General features: G+C 55.7%; 1 protein-coding gene across 1 annotated transcript in view; it reads left to right on the top strand.

The window, feature by feature from the left end:
- GRIK1 (glutamate ionotropic receptor kainate type subunit 1) overlaps positions 1-9475 on the top strand; it is a 74444-nt gene that overhangs the window by 24687 nt on the left and 40282 nt on the right. The window lies entirely within an intron of this gene.

Here is a 9475-nt window from a genome sequence, read left to right as displayed (position 1 = left end):
TCGAAGCATTCACCCTCCCGCGCCCCACGTGGCCCCAGCGGCCGCTGGCCCTCCACGCTGACGAGCCCCCAAAGTGCTGCTCCGCGCCTGGTGAGTGGCTGTCCATCCCTGAAGGGACCAAGGCTGCCCCCATGCAGCCCATCACCCAGGGGTCCCCTGAGCCTGGGCTTGTGCCGGGCTGAACGAAAGGACCTTTCTGTGTCTCTCACATCGATATGCCCATCACCCAGGGGTCCCCTGAGCCTGGGCTTGTGCCGGGCTGAACGAAAGGACCTTTCTGTGTCTCTCACATCGATATTTCTCTCTCCTCCCCGCTCCCTTCCCCTCCCCTACCCTCCCCTCCCTTCCCTTCCTCTCTCTCTGAAATCAATGGGAAAAATATCCTGGGTGAGGATTAACCAAAAAAGTAAGAAAGACACTTGTTGAACTGAACCCCGGGAGCTAGAATCTCGCAAACTCTTGATGACCTAAAAGCATGTAACTGGTTCCTAATTCCCCTGGACCGAGACAAATCGCCCATCGGGAGCGGGAAATTGTCTCCAAATGCCACAGTATGAGAGGCCCCTGAGACATGGCACATACGGCAGCGTCTGCCTCGGCTCTGCTGTGGAAGGTCACTTACTGGTTCTGTTTCGATGGCGTGAAGATGATGCGTTTGAATATATAAACGGGACATTTAAACTCCAACTTTTAAAAAGCGAAGAGTAAAAGGTGAAATTCCCCTGGAGGCACTGCTGTCTGCTTCGTATTCGACTGGGCTTGTGCTTAGTGGGTCAGCGTTGGGTGGCTGTTGAACAGATGGGATTCGGGCGAAAAAATGCAGACAGGTTGGCTCTGACGCGACTTCATGTCCTTGACCCGCGGAGCGCGCTGCCCACGGCCACAGCGGGGACCTGGGTGCAGGACACCTGTCCTTTCCGTTAATAACAACTTTGGATCCGGCCGGGAACTCAGGGAAGCGGCCCCTCTTTGTTGTTGTTGTTTTTAAATATATTTTTATTGATTTTTAGAGAGAGAGGCAGGGAGAGGGAGAGAGAGATAGAAACATCGATGATGAGAGAGAATCGTGGACCGGCTGCCTCCTGCACGCCCCCCACTGGGGATCGAGTGGCCACCCGGGCCTGTGCCCTGAGCGGGAATCGAACTGTGACCTCCTGGTTCCTAGGTCGATGCTCAGCCCCTGAGCCACGCGCCGGGTGAAGAGGCCCCTCTTGGACGAGCGCCCACAGGTGTCTCTCGTTCTGCATCCCTTGCCCAGCACCACACCCGGCCCCTCCCGCCTCCCATCACCCTCTCAGCTCAGCGCCGTCTCACGTTCAGGACGTTTCCCCCTGAAGAAACAGTGGGTTTCTCAGGTCCTCCCCTCGGTTCCTGGGACAGCTCCGGGCAGAGACAGGAGACCAGCTCCTCCACGTCCGTGGTCCCCAGGGGTTACCCGTGGTGCAGGGTCTCCCGTACACGAGGGTCCTTGGGGTCTGTGGTTGGGGGCTGAGACAGCGAAAGGGGTGTCGGCCTCGGCCTGCCAGGTCCCCTTCACGTCTGTGGATCCAAATAACATCCGTGTTTCTGAGGCAGTGTCCACATCCTGCCGGCTCCTCTCCCTCCAGCTGTGGGCGCCTGGCTCCCGTGTGCATGGGGAGCTGCTTTCTGTGCCACAGTCTGTGGTGTGTGCGCACATACGAGTACATGCGTGTTCCGTGGACTTGGATGGATGTCACTCAGAGACATATGCACACATGTACATGCACATGTGTGGGCGTATGTGTGTTTGGGCGGCTAGATATGCATCCATGTGAGTTTACGTATGTCTCACTCAGCTGTTTGCCTTTCCAACCCACCTACTTACGTTGTGAGATCTAGCTAAGCTGACTCATGTTTGTCATTTACCCGCCTCCCTCATTCTCACTGAAACCGCACCTGCCCCCTTCCTGTGGTCAGCAAAGTTCGCGGGGTGCCCAGCGAGGGGCAGGCACTAGTCAAAGTACCAGGGATGCCACCGCGAGCAAAGCAAGTCCCCGCCGCCTGGAAATGACGTCCTAGTGGGGGACCGGGTAGATACGTGAGGAAACGATATTCGATGATGACAAGGGCTGTCCACCAGCGATGCTCACGGGGGCGGGTGTGCAGGTCCCTGGAGAGCGGGCATCGCTGTTTCACATAAAGTGGTTCCTCCGTGTGTCCCGTAGGAATCGTACGAGCCTCATAGAGACTGGGTTCCCCCGTGGCCACACTGAAAACTAAAAGCCGGCAGGTGGAATCACTCTTAATAATGCATGTTATTTACCCCCATGGGTCACAATCATGTCACTGCAATGTGTGCCTTGTTATGAAGTTATGACTCTATTGTCAGGGCAGGCTTCTTAAATCCAGTTTGTATTTTAAACTTTCACACTCACTCTGGCCCGGCCACGTTCCGGGTGCTTGGTGAATCTTGGCGGCTAAGTAAATAAATATTTGAATAGCGTATCTCCGCCCACCCCCCGGCCGGCGGGGCTCAGTGGTTGAGCATTGACCTATGAACCAGGAGGTCATGGTTCAATTCCCAGTCAGGACACATGCCCAGGTTATGGGCTCGCTCCCCAGCGTGGGGCATGCAGGGGGTAGCCGATCAATGATTCTCTCTCATCATTGATGTTTCTATCTATCCCTCTTCCTTTCTCTCTGAAATCCATAAAAATATATTTATGAATAAATGAATAAATAAAATTCCCCCATCCAACCAGGCTAACTAGAGAAAGATATAAATTAAACCCATGTGGGATCCAAAGTTTTATCTTCGTGGACAAGGAACATATTGATCAGCTGTGAAGGCCATAATCTGATTAATGCGGCCGAAGTAACTGAGTCGTTCCAGACTGGGTGCCTGATTTCCAGGCTGCATCGCTCACATGACCTCACCCTTCCCCACCCGCTGGGTCTCAGGTGGGTGTTCTCGCCCACGTAGTTGACTCGCAAATTCAGAACCCAATTCGTTACATTTGGACAAACAGGTCGCCCCACGAGCCAGCACAGAGGTAAAAGGGTTGATGCACAGAGAACGGCCAGGTGCGTGGTCTGAGACAAACCCCAAGGAAGTAAGACGCTTACCCAGTGCGCTCGGCACAGACACAGTCAGCCAGCAGATGCAGAAGAATGACACGCAGCCAGCAGATTAGAGCTGGAAATCACATGTTGGCAAGAAAAGCTATTATATCTTTAAATTACGCAGCGATTCATGCAAGCTGTTATTGCAAGATAATGGCTATAAACAACACACAAGATAGTTAAAATAATTATAGATTGAACAGCTGAGCGTGTGATAAATGCATCACTTCAGCTCCCGGAATAGCTGACCTCCGAGGAAGTTGTGTGGCCTGAAGGTTATGTTTATCATTTCCCCCTTTGCTTAATGTGTGTTTTCTCCCCAGTGTGGTGAAGACTTTAGCCTTGTTTTGAATGAGCTTCCCCGAGAACTGGCCTCAGACTGGTGACTGCCAGCGATCACCTTGCTTGGATGGAGGGTGGGTCTCGGTGTGTGTCACTGGGCCTCACTCTGGGGATGCGAGACGGTCACTGTGCAGGACGTCCACTTACACAACAGCCACAGGACGGGCCGCCATTAATTAAAAACAAGTAAAATAGCCCCGGCCAGTGTGGCTCAGTGGTTGAGCGTTGACCTATGAACCAGGAGGTCATGGTTCCATTCCCAGTCAGGGCACAGGCCCAGGTCACAGGCTCAATCCCCAGTGTGGGGTGTGCAGGAGGCAGCCGATCCATGATTCTCTCTCATTGATGTCTCTCTCTCTCTCTCTCCCTCCCTCCCTCTCTGAGATCAATAATAAAAATATATGTAAAAACAAGTAAAATAGTCCTAGTCAGTCTGGCTCAGTGGATAGAGCATCAGCCTGAGGACCAATTCTGGTCAAGGGCACAGACCTGGGTTGCAGGCTCGGTCCCCAGTCCCATCTGGGTGCGAGCAGGAGGCAACCAAGCCATGTGTCTCTCTCGAATGGATGTCTCTCTCTCTCCGTCTCTCCCCATGCCTTCCACTTTCTCTAAACATCAAAGGAAAAATATCCTTGGATGAGGATTAACAACAACAAAACAAAACACAACAATCTATCACCACAGTGACCTGCACTGTTAGCTCTTTCAGGGCACAGACCAAGTGTGGTCAGACTTTAAGATCCATAAAGTTCTTGCTCTGTTTCTTTCCTCTTCATCGTTTCCCCCAAGGAGCCTTCATCTCCTGACCCCCCGTTGGTCATTCCCTGATAGAGTGTCGGCAAAATGAAAACGAGCGAAGTCAGTGAACGCCTCCTCAAAGGACAGGTGCTCGAAGGTCCTTCCTCCCATGCGTGTTCACAGCCCGAAGCGGGTTCTGACCTTGGAAAGCCTTCAAAATTCAAAGGAAAGTCCCTTGGCCTTGGGCTGAGGAGGAAGAGCTGATCTTGGGGTGCAAACGAGCTGATCTGACGGCCCCCCCTCCCACCACGTGGGCACCGTGGCCTGAGGCGGTGCCGGCTCCAGCGCTCGAGCTGACCTACTGGGTATAAATGTTGTAAGTTTTCTACTCGTTCTTTCGTTGGCTCCATAGTAAATAGAACTAGAAAGTTTACATCTCAGGACAAATAGGAGGAAAGGCAATGTCTCCTAAGGAAGCCTCTTTTTTAAAATCCTTTCTAAACAGTCAACCCGTTTGCAAGTGAATTTCCTGACCCAGCGTCTGGCAGGCGGGTGGCAGCATCATCAGGCAGTGAGAGTGTCCGGGATTAAAATCTTCGTAGCTGAGAGTTGAGAAGTAAACATGTTTCTGAGTCAGTAGGGGTGAGTGTGGTCAGGGTCAAATGTTTAGCTATCTGCACGGTCACTGTCAGCTGCTGCAAGGGATTTCGTTTTGAAGGAACAACGGGGACGGTACCTGTGATCACTGTTGACCCAATTTGGAGCCGGGATTACGTTTGCTCCGTGCGATGAGTCCGTGTCTGCTTTTGCGTCTGGCCATCATTAGAAATGGAAACGCGGTTTGCACCAGGCCACACGTCCTGCCACGGCTTCAGCTGCCCTCACGTGCTCACACTCTAGCCACAGGGTTCGCCAGTGACACACTGAAAATAGACAGTAAATGATGTTCCCGGAATTTCCTGACCCAGCGTCTGGCAGGCGGGTGGCAGCATCATCAGGCAGTGAGAGTGTCCGGGATTAAAATCTTCGTAGCTGAGAGTTGAGAAGTAAACATGTTTCTGAGTCAGTAGGGGTGAGTGTGGTCAGGGTCAAATGTTTAGCTATCTGCACGGTCACTGTCAGCTGCTGCAAGGGATTTCGTTTTGAAGGAACAACGGGGACGGTACCTGTGATCACTGTTGACCCAATTTGGAGCCGGGATTACGTTTGCTCCGTGCGATGAGTCCGTGTCTGCTTTTGCGTCTGGCCATCATTAGAAATGGAAACGCGGTTTGCACCAGGCCACACGTCCTGCCACGGCTTCAGCTGCCCTCACGTGCTCACACTCTAGCCACAGGGTTCGCCAGTGACACACTGAAAATAGTAAGTGACGTTCCCACCGGGGAAGGTGAGCTGAGCCTTAGGCAGTCGTTCCAGATCCATGTGTAGCCCGACAGGGTTCGTGTTTCAGACACGAGGGGGCAACACACTGACTCTTGCGTCGGCCCCGCTTTCCAACTAAATTATGCAAGTGCCTTTTATTCCTTCTGTTGGCACGATTTAGGTGTGAGTGTTTAACTTATCTTTATCGCTGAAATTATTACAGGTGCCTCCCTTCTCCCCGCATCGACCCCCCTCCCCACTCTTGCCCCCGCCCCCGGCCCTCACCCCACTATTGTCTGTGTCCATGGGTTCAGCACATATGCATACAAGGTCTCTGGTTAATCTCCACCCTTCCCTCTGAGATTCGTCCGTCTATGGCGGTTTCAATGTCTCTGGGTCTATTTGTTCGTCAGTTGATCTTGTTCACTGGATTCCACGTATGGTGAGCTCGTGGGACGCTCGTCTTTCTCTGACTGGCTCGTTTTGCTCAGCGTAACGCTCCCCAGGTCCCTCCTCGCTGTCCCAGAGGGCACGTCTGGCTCGCCCTCGGGAGTGCGGTGTTTGTGCTCAGTGAGGTGGGTGCTGAGGCAGCATGGCCCGTGCAGGCACCTGCTGGGGATTCGGGCAAATTTCCAAACAGATGGAGGGCGGGACGGACAGCGATGCTCGGAGATGTCCACTCAGCATCTCGTCTGGAAGGAGATGTGGCGGCCGGTGAGGACGGGTGCCCCCGGGACCACGGGAGCTGCGACCTGCAGGCGGCGCTGCCCCAGGGACCGAGGGGGGCAGACGGGGCCGTCACCCAGGTGGAACCACAGTCTCCACCCGGAGGTCAACGAGAAGGGCTCGTCTTTCCTCAGAATAATCTCACCCTCAGTGAGACGGCAGCAGGGACTCTACGTTTTTATGGATGATTTTACCCAGAAATCCATGTTCCTTGTCGTGCACTCAGCACGTCCATGCAGGTAGCGCAGCTGGGGAAGAGGGTGGGGAGCAGAGAAGGCACGTGGAGACCATGGCTCTGCCCCGGACGCTGGGGAGGCCTCGCTCGGAGAAAGCACGCAGCTGGCGGCCCCGGCGGGGCTGGAACCCACGCAGTGCTCCGTGGGGGGACACGGGGAACCCCAAACGTACAAACACAGAACCAGAAAGCACCAGAATGAAGGCACCTTGGGTGGGGCCGGGCCGGGGTCGATTCCCAGAGGCCACGGAGGGCTTGGAGGTCTGTGTGACCCCAGAACCATGGCCATGTGGGGGGGCCTGTTTCTTCGGGGCACGCAGAGGCGCTGAGAGGCTCGGAGACCCCTTTCCTACGGCAGGGCCTCCCCGGGCTCTGGGCTGAGAGGGTCTACTGGGAACCACCTGCCAGACAGCGGCTGCCACGGCCACAAACGGCCACAAACGGCCACAAACGGCCACGCCGCCTCGTCTCATCCTTTATCTTCAGGTTCTGATGTTTCCGTAACACGTGGAATCGTCACTGAACAGTGGTTTCCCCCGCGCCTGTTCTAACCCTAACGGGAGTGAATGTGGGGGTTGCCATAAGCCTCCTATTTATCACATTTTCCCAGAAAAAGAGCAGTTTCCAGCAGATCCATGAAGATACTATTGCTCCTAAGAGGCCGTGTCTGCTTACCAGCACACTCTCCTCCCAAAAGCAGAGCCTGTCCGTCCGGCGCCGGCAGCTGGGAACGCCGAGTCGGGAAACGGGACGGAGCCGTCGCGCTTTCACCTGCTTCCGCCCATTCGGGGAGAATAAGTGCACCCACGCGGTCGTGCCGCTCTTGGGCTGAACGGGACTCTCACAAGGGCCTGGAGCTACATCCAGTAGCTGCTCCTTCCTTGACACTCAGACATAGACTTTCTATTGGGACAATGAACGTCACCTTGAGAAAGAGCGTACAAGTAGGACGTGAACGAAAACGTTTGCTTTTCTCCTTTTGTCTCTTGGTTTCCGTTTCTTGGCCGTCAGGCGTGTGTGATGGGAGAAAAGAAGCCGTGCCCAGCGGCCGCTGGAGCTACATCCAGTAGCTGCTCCTTCCTTGACACTCAGACATAGACTTTCTATTGGGACAATGAACGTCACCTTGAGAAAGAGCGTACAAGTAGGACGTGAACGAAAACGTTTGCTTTTCTCCTTTTGTCTCTTGGTTTCCGTTTCTTGGCCGTCAGGCGTGTGTGATGGGAGAAAAGAAGCCGTGCCCAGCGGCCGCCGGGGCTCAGGGGCTGAGCATCGACCTAGGAACCAGGAGGTCACCACTTGATTCCCGGCCAGGGCACAGGCCCGGGTTGTGGGCTCGGTCTCCAGTGGGGGGCCTGCAGGAGGCAGCCCATCAGTGATTCTCATCATTCATGTTTCTATCTCTCCCTATCCCTTCCTCTCTGAAATCAATAAAAATATATGTTTTTTAAAAAAAGAATCAACCGATGAATACGTAAATAGATGAAACAACAGGTCAATGTCTTTCTCTTTCTCTTTTTCTAAAAAAAAGAATATCGAGAGAGAGAGAGAGAGAGAGAGAGGAGGGGTGACGCGGTGACTGGAGCCCTAAGTGAGGGGATGAAAGGACACACAGACCCGCGGCGACGCCGTCGACACTCCAAGGAAATGGATGTGGCTCCTGCCTGGCCGGAGGCCCTGCCGTGAGCGGGACCATGAGAGTAAATGCTCGGAGTCTGCACTTTCCCAGCCGTCAGCTCCGGACAACACGCCCAGTGGCTCTCAGAGCGGCCCCAGCAAGAACATGGCGCCTTCGGGCAAAGCTTCCAGAAAACCCTGCAGAACTAGTGAAGGGAACCCCTCCTTCTAACAGACCCGGGCGTGAGGAGCACGTGGGGAGGGGCGTGAAGGAGGCACCCGAAACGGACTTGGTCCGACCCCAAGGCTACGAGACCCCCACGGGCCGTGTCGGACGGTGCCCACTGCCAGGTGAAGCCGTGAGCCCAGTGCCCGCTCCCAGGCGAAGCCATGAGCCCAGTGCCCGCTCCCGGGAGATGCCGTGAGCCCAGTGCCCACTCCCAGGCGAAGCCGTGAGCCCAGTGCCCGCTCCCAGGCGAAGCCGTGAGCCCAGTGCCCGCTCCCAGGCGAAGCCGTGAGCCCAGTGCCCACTCCCAGGCGAAGCCGTGAGCCCAGTGCCCGCTCCCAGGCGATGCCGTGAGCCCAGTGCCCGCTCCCAGGCGATGCCGTGAGCCCAGTGCCCGCTCCCAGGCCATCCGTGAGCCGAGGCAGCAGGTCAACCATCGCCCCCGAGAATGGGAGGCGGCCTGTCCAGTTTTCGCTGAAACAGTGCCCCAACCTCATGCATGAGTAGGTGTGGACTGAGCGGTGGGGCGCAGACCTGTGAGGTGCTTGTGTGCTGGGGAACCACAGGAACCGGGTTGTGCTGGGGACGAGTCACAATCCAAGCGAGTCAGACAGGCCTCGTGGGTGCTGACGGGGACGGGAGATGGAGGAGCGCCGGTCAGTGTTGCCGACGTGTCAATGCTCTCGGTGTGTGGGTGCCGTGTGCGTCTCAGGGGTCCTGCTGGGCGGACGTGGGAGCTGAGGGAGCAGCTGCAGGTTCGGCGCCTCCCAGAACTCACACCGCAGCCCCGTGGCCGCTCACACGCGGTTCGGGTCAGTCAGGAGGAAAACAGCTCAGCGTACCCAGAGGGCCCAGTTCTCTCTTATCCTCGCTGTGAGTCACCCCCAGTTAGACAGGGCCCCCCAACATCACGGAAGGACGAAGTCCTGGGAAGTTGACAGAATGTCCACGTGACACTGGAAGGCCGAGGCCACCCTAAAAAGCACCCTAACCACTCAGTGTCGCCTCACCGAGCTGCCTGTTTCACAGAGAAACGTAAGGGGGGCTCCCCGGGGGGTCCTGGGGGCGGCTCGGCGACCGTGGGAAGCGGGTGCTGTGGCCTCAGAAACGTGGGGCTCGCTGTGGGCACTGTCCGTCGGTCACTG

The sequence above is a fragment of the Myotis davidii genome, unplaced genomic scaffold, assembly GCF_000327345.1.
Source record: "Myotis davidii unplaced genomic scaffold, ASM32734v1 scaffold552, whole genome shotgun sequence".
Lineage (NCBI taxonomy): Eukaryota > Metazoa > Chordata > Mammalia > Chiroptera > Vespertilionidae > Myotis > Myotis davidii.
This window is presented reverse-complemented; position numbering and strand designations above follow the sequence as displayed.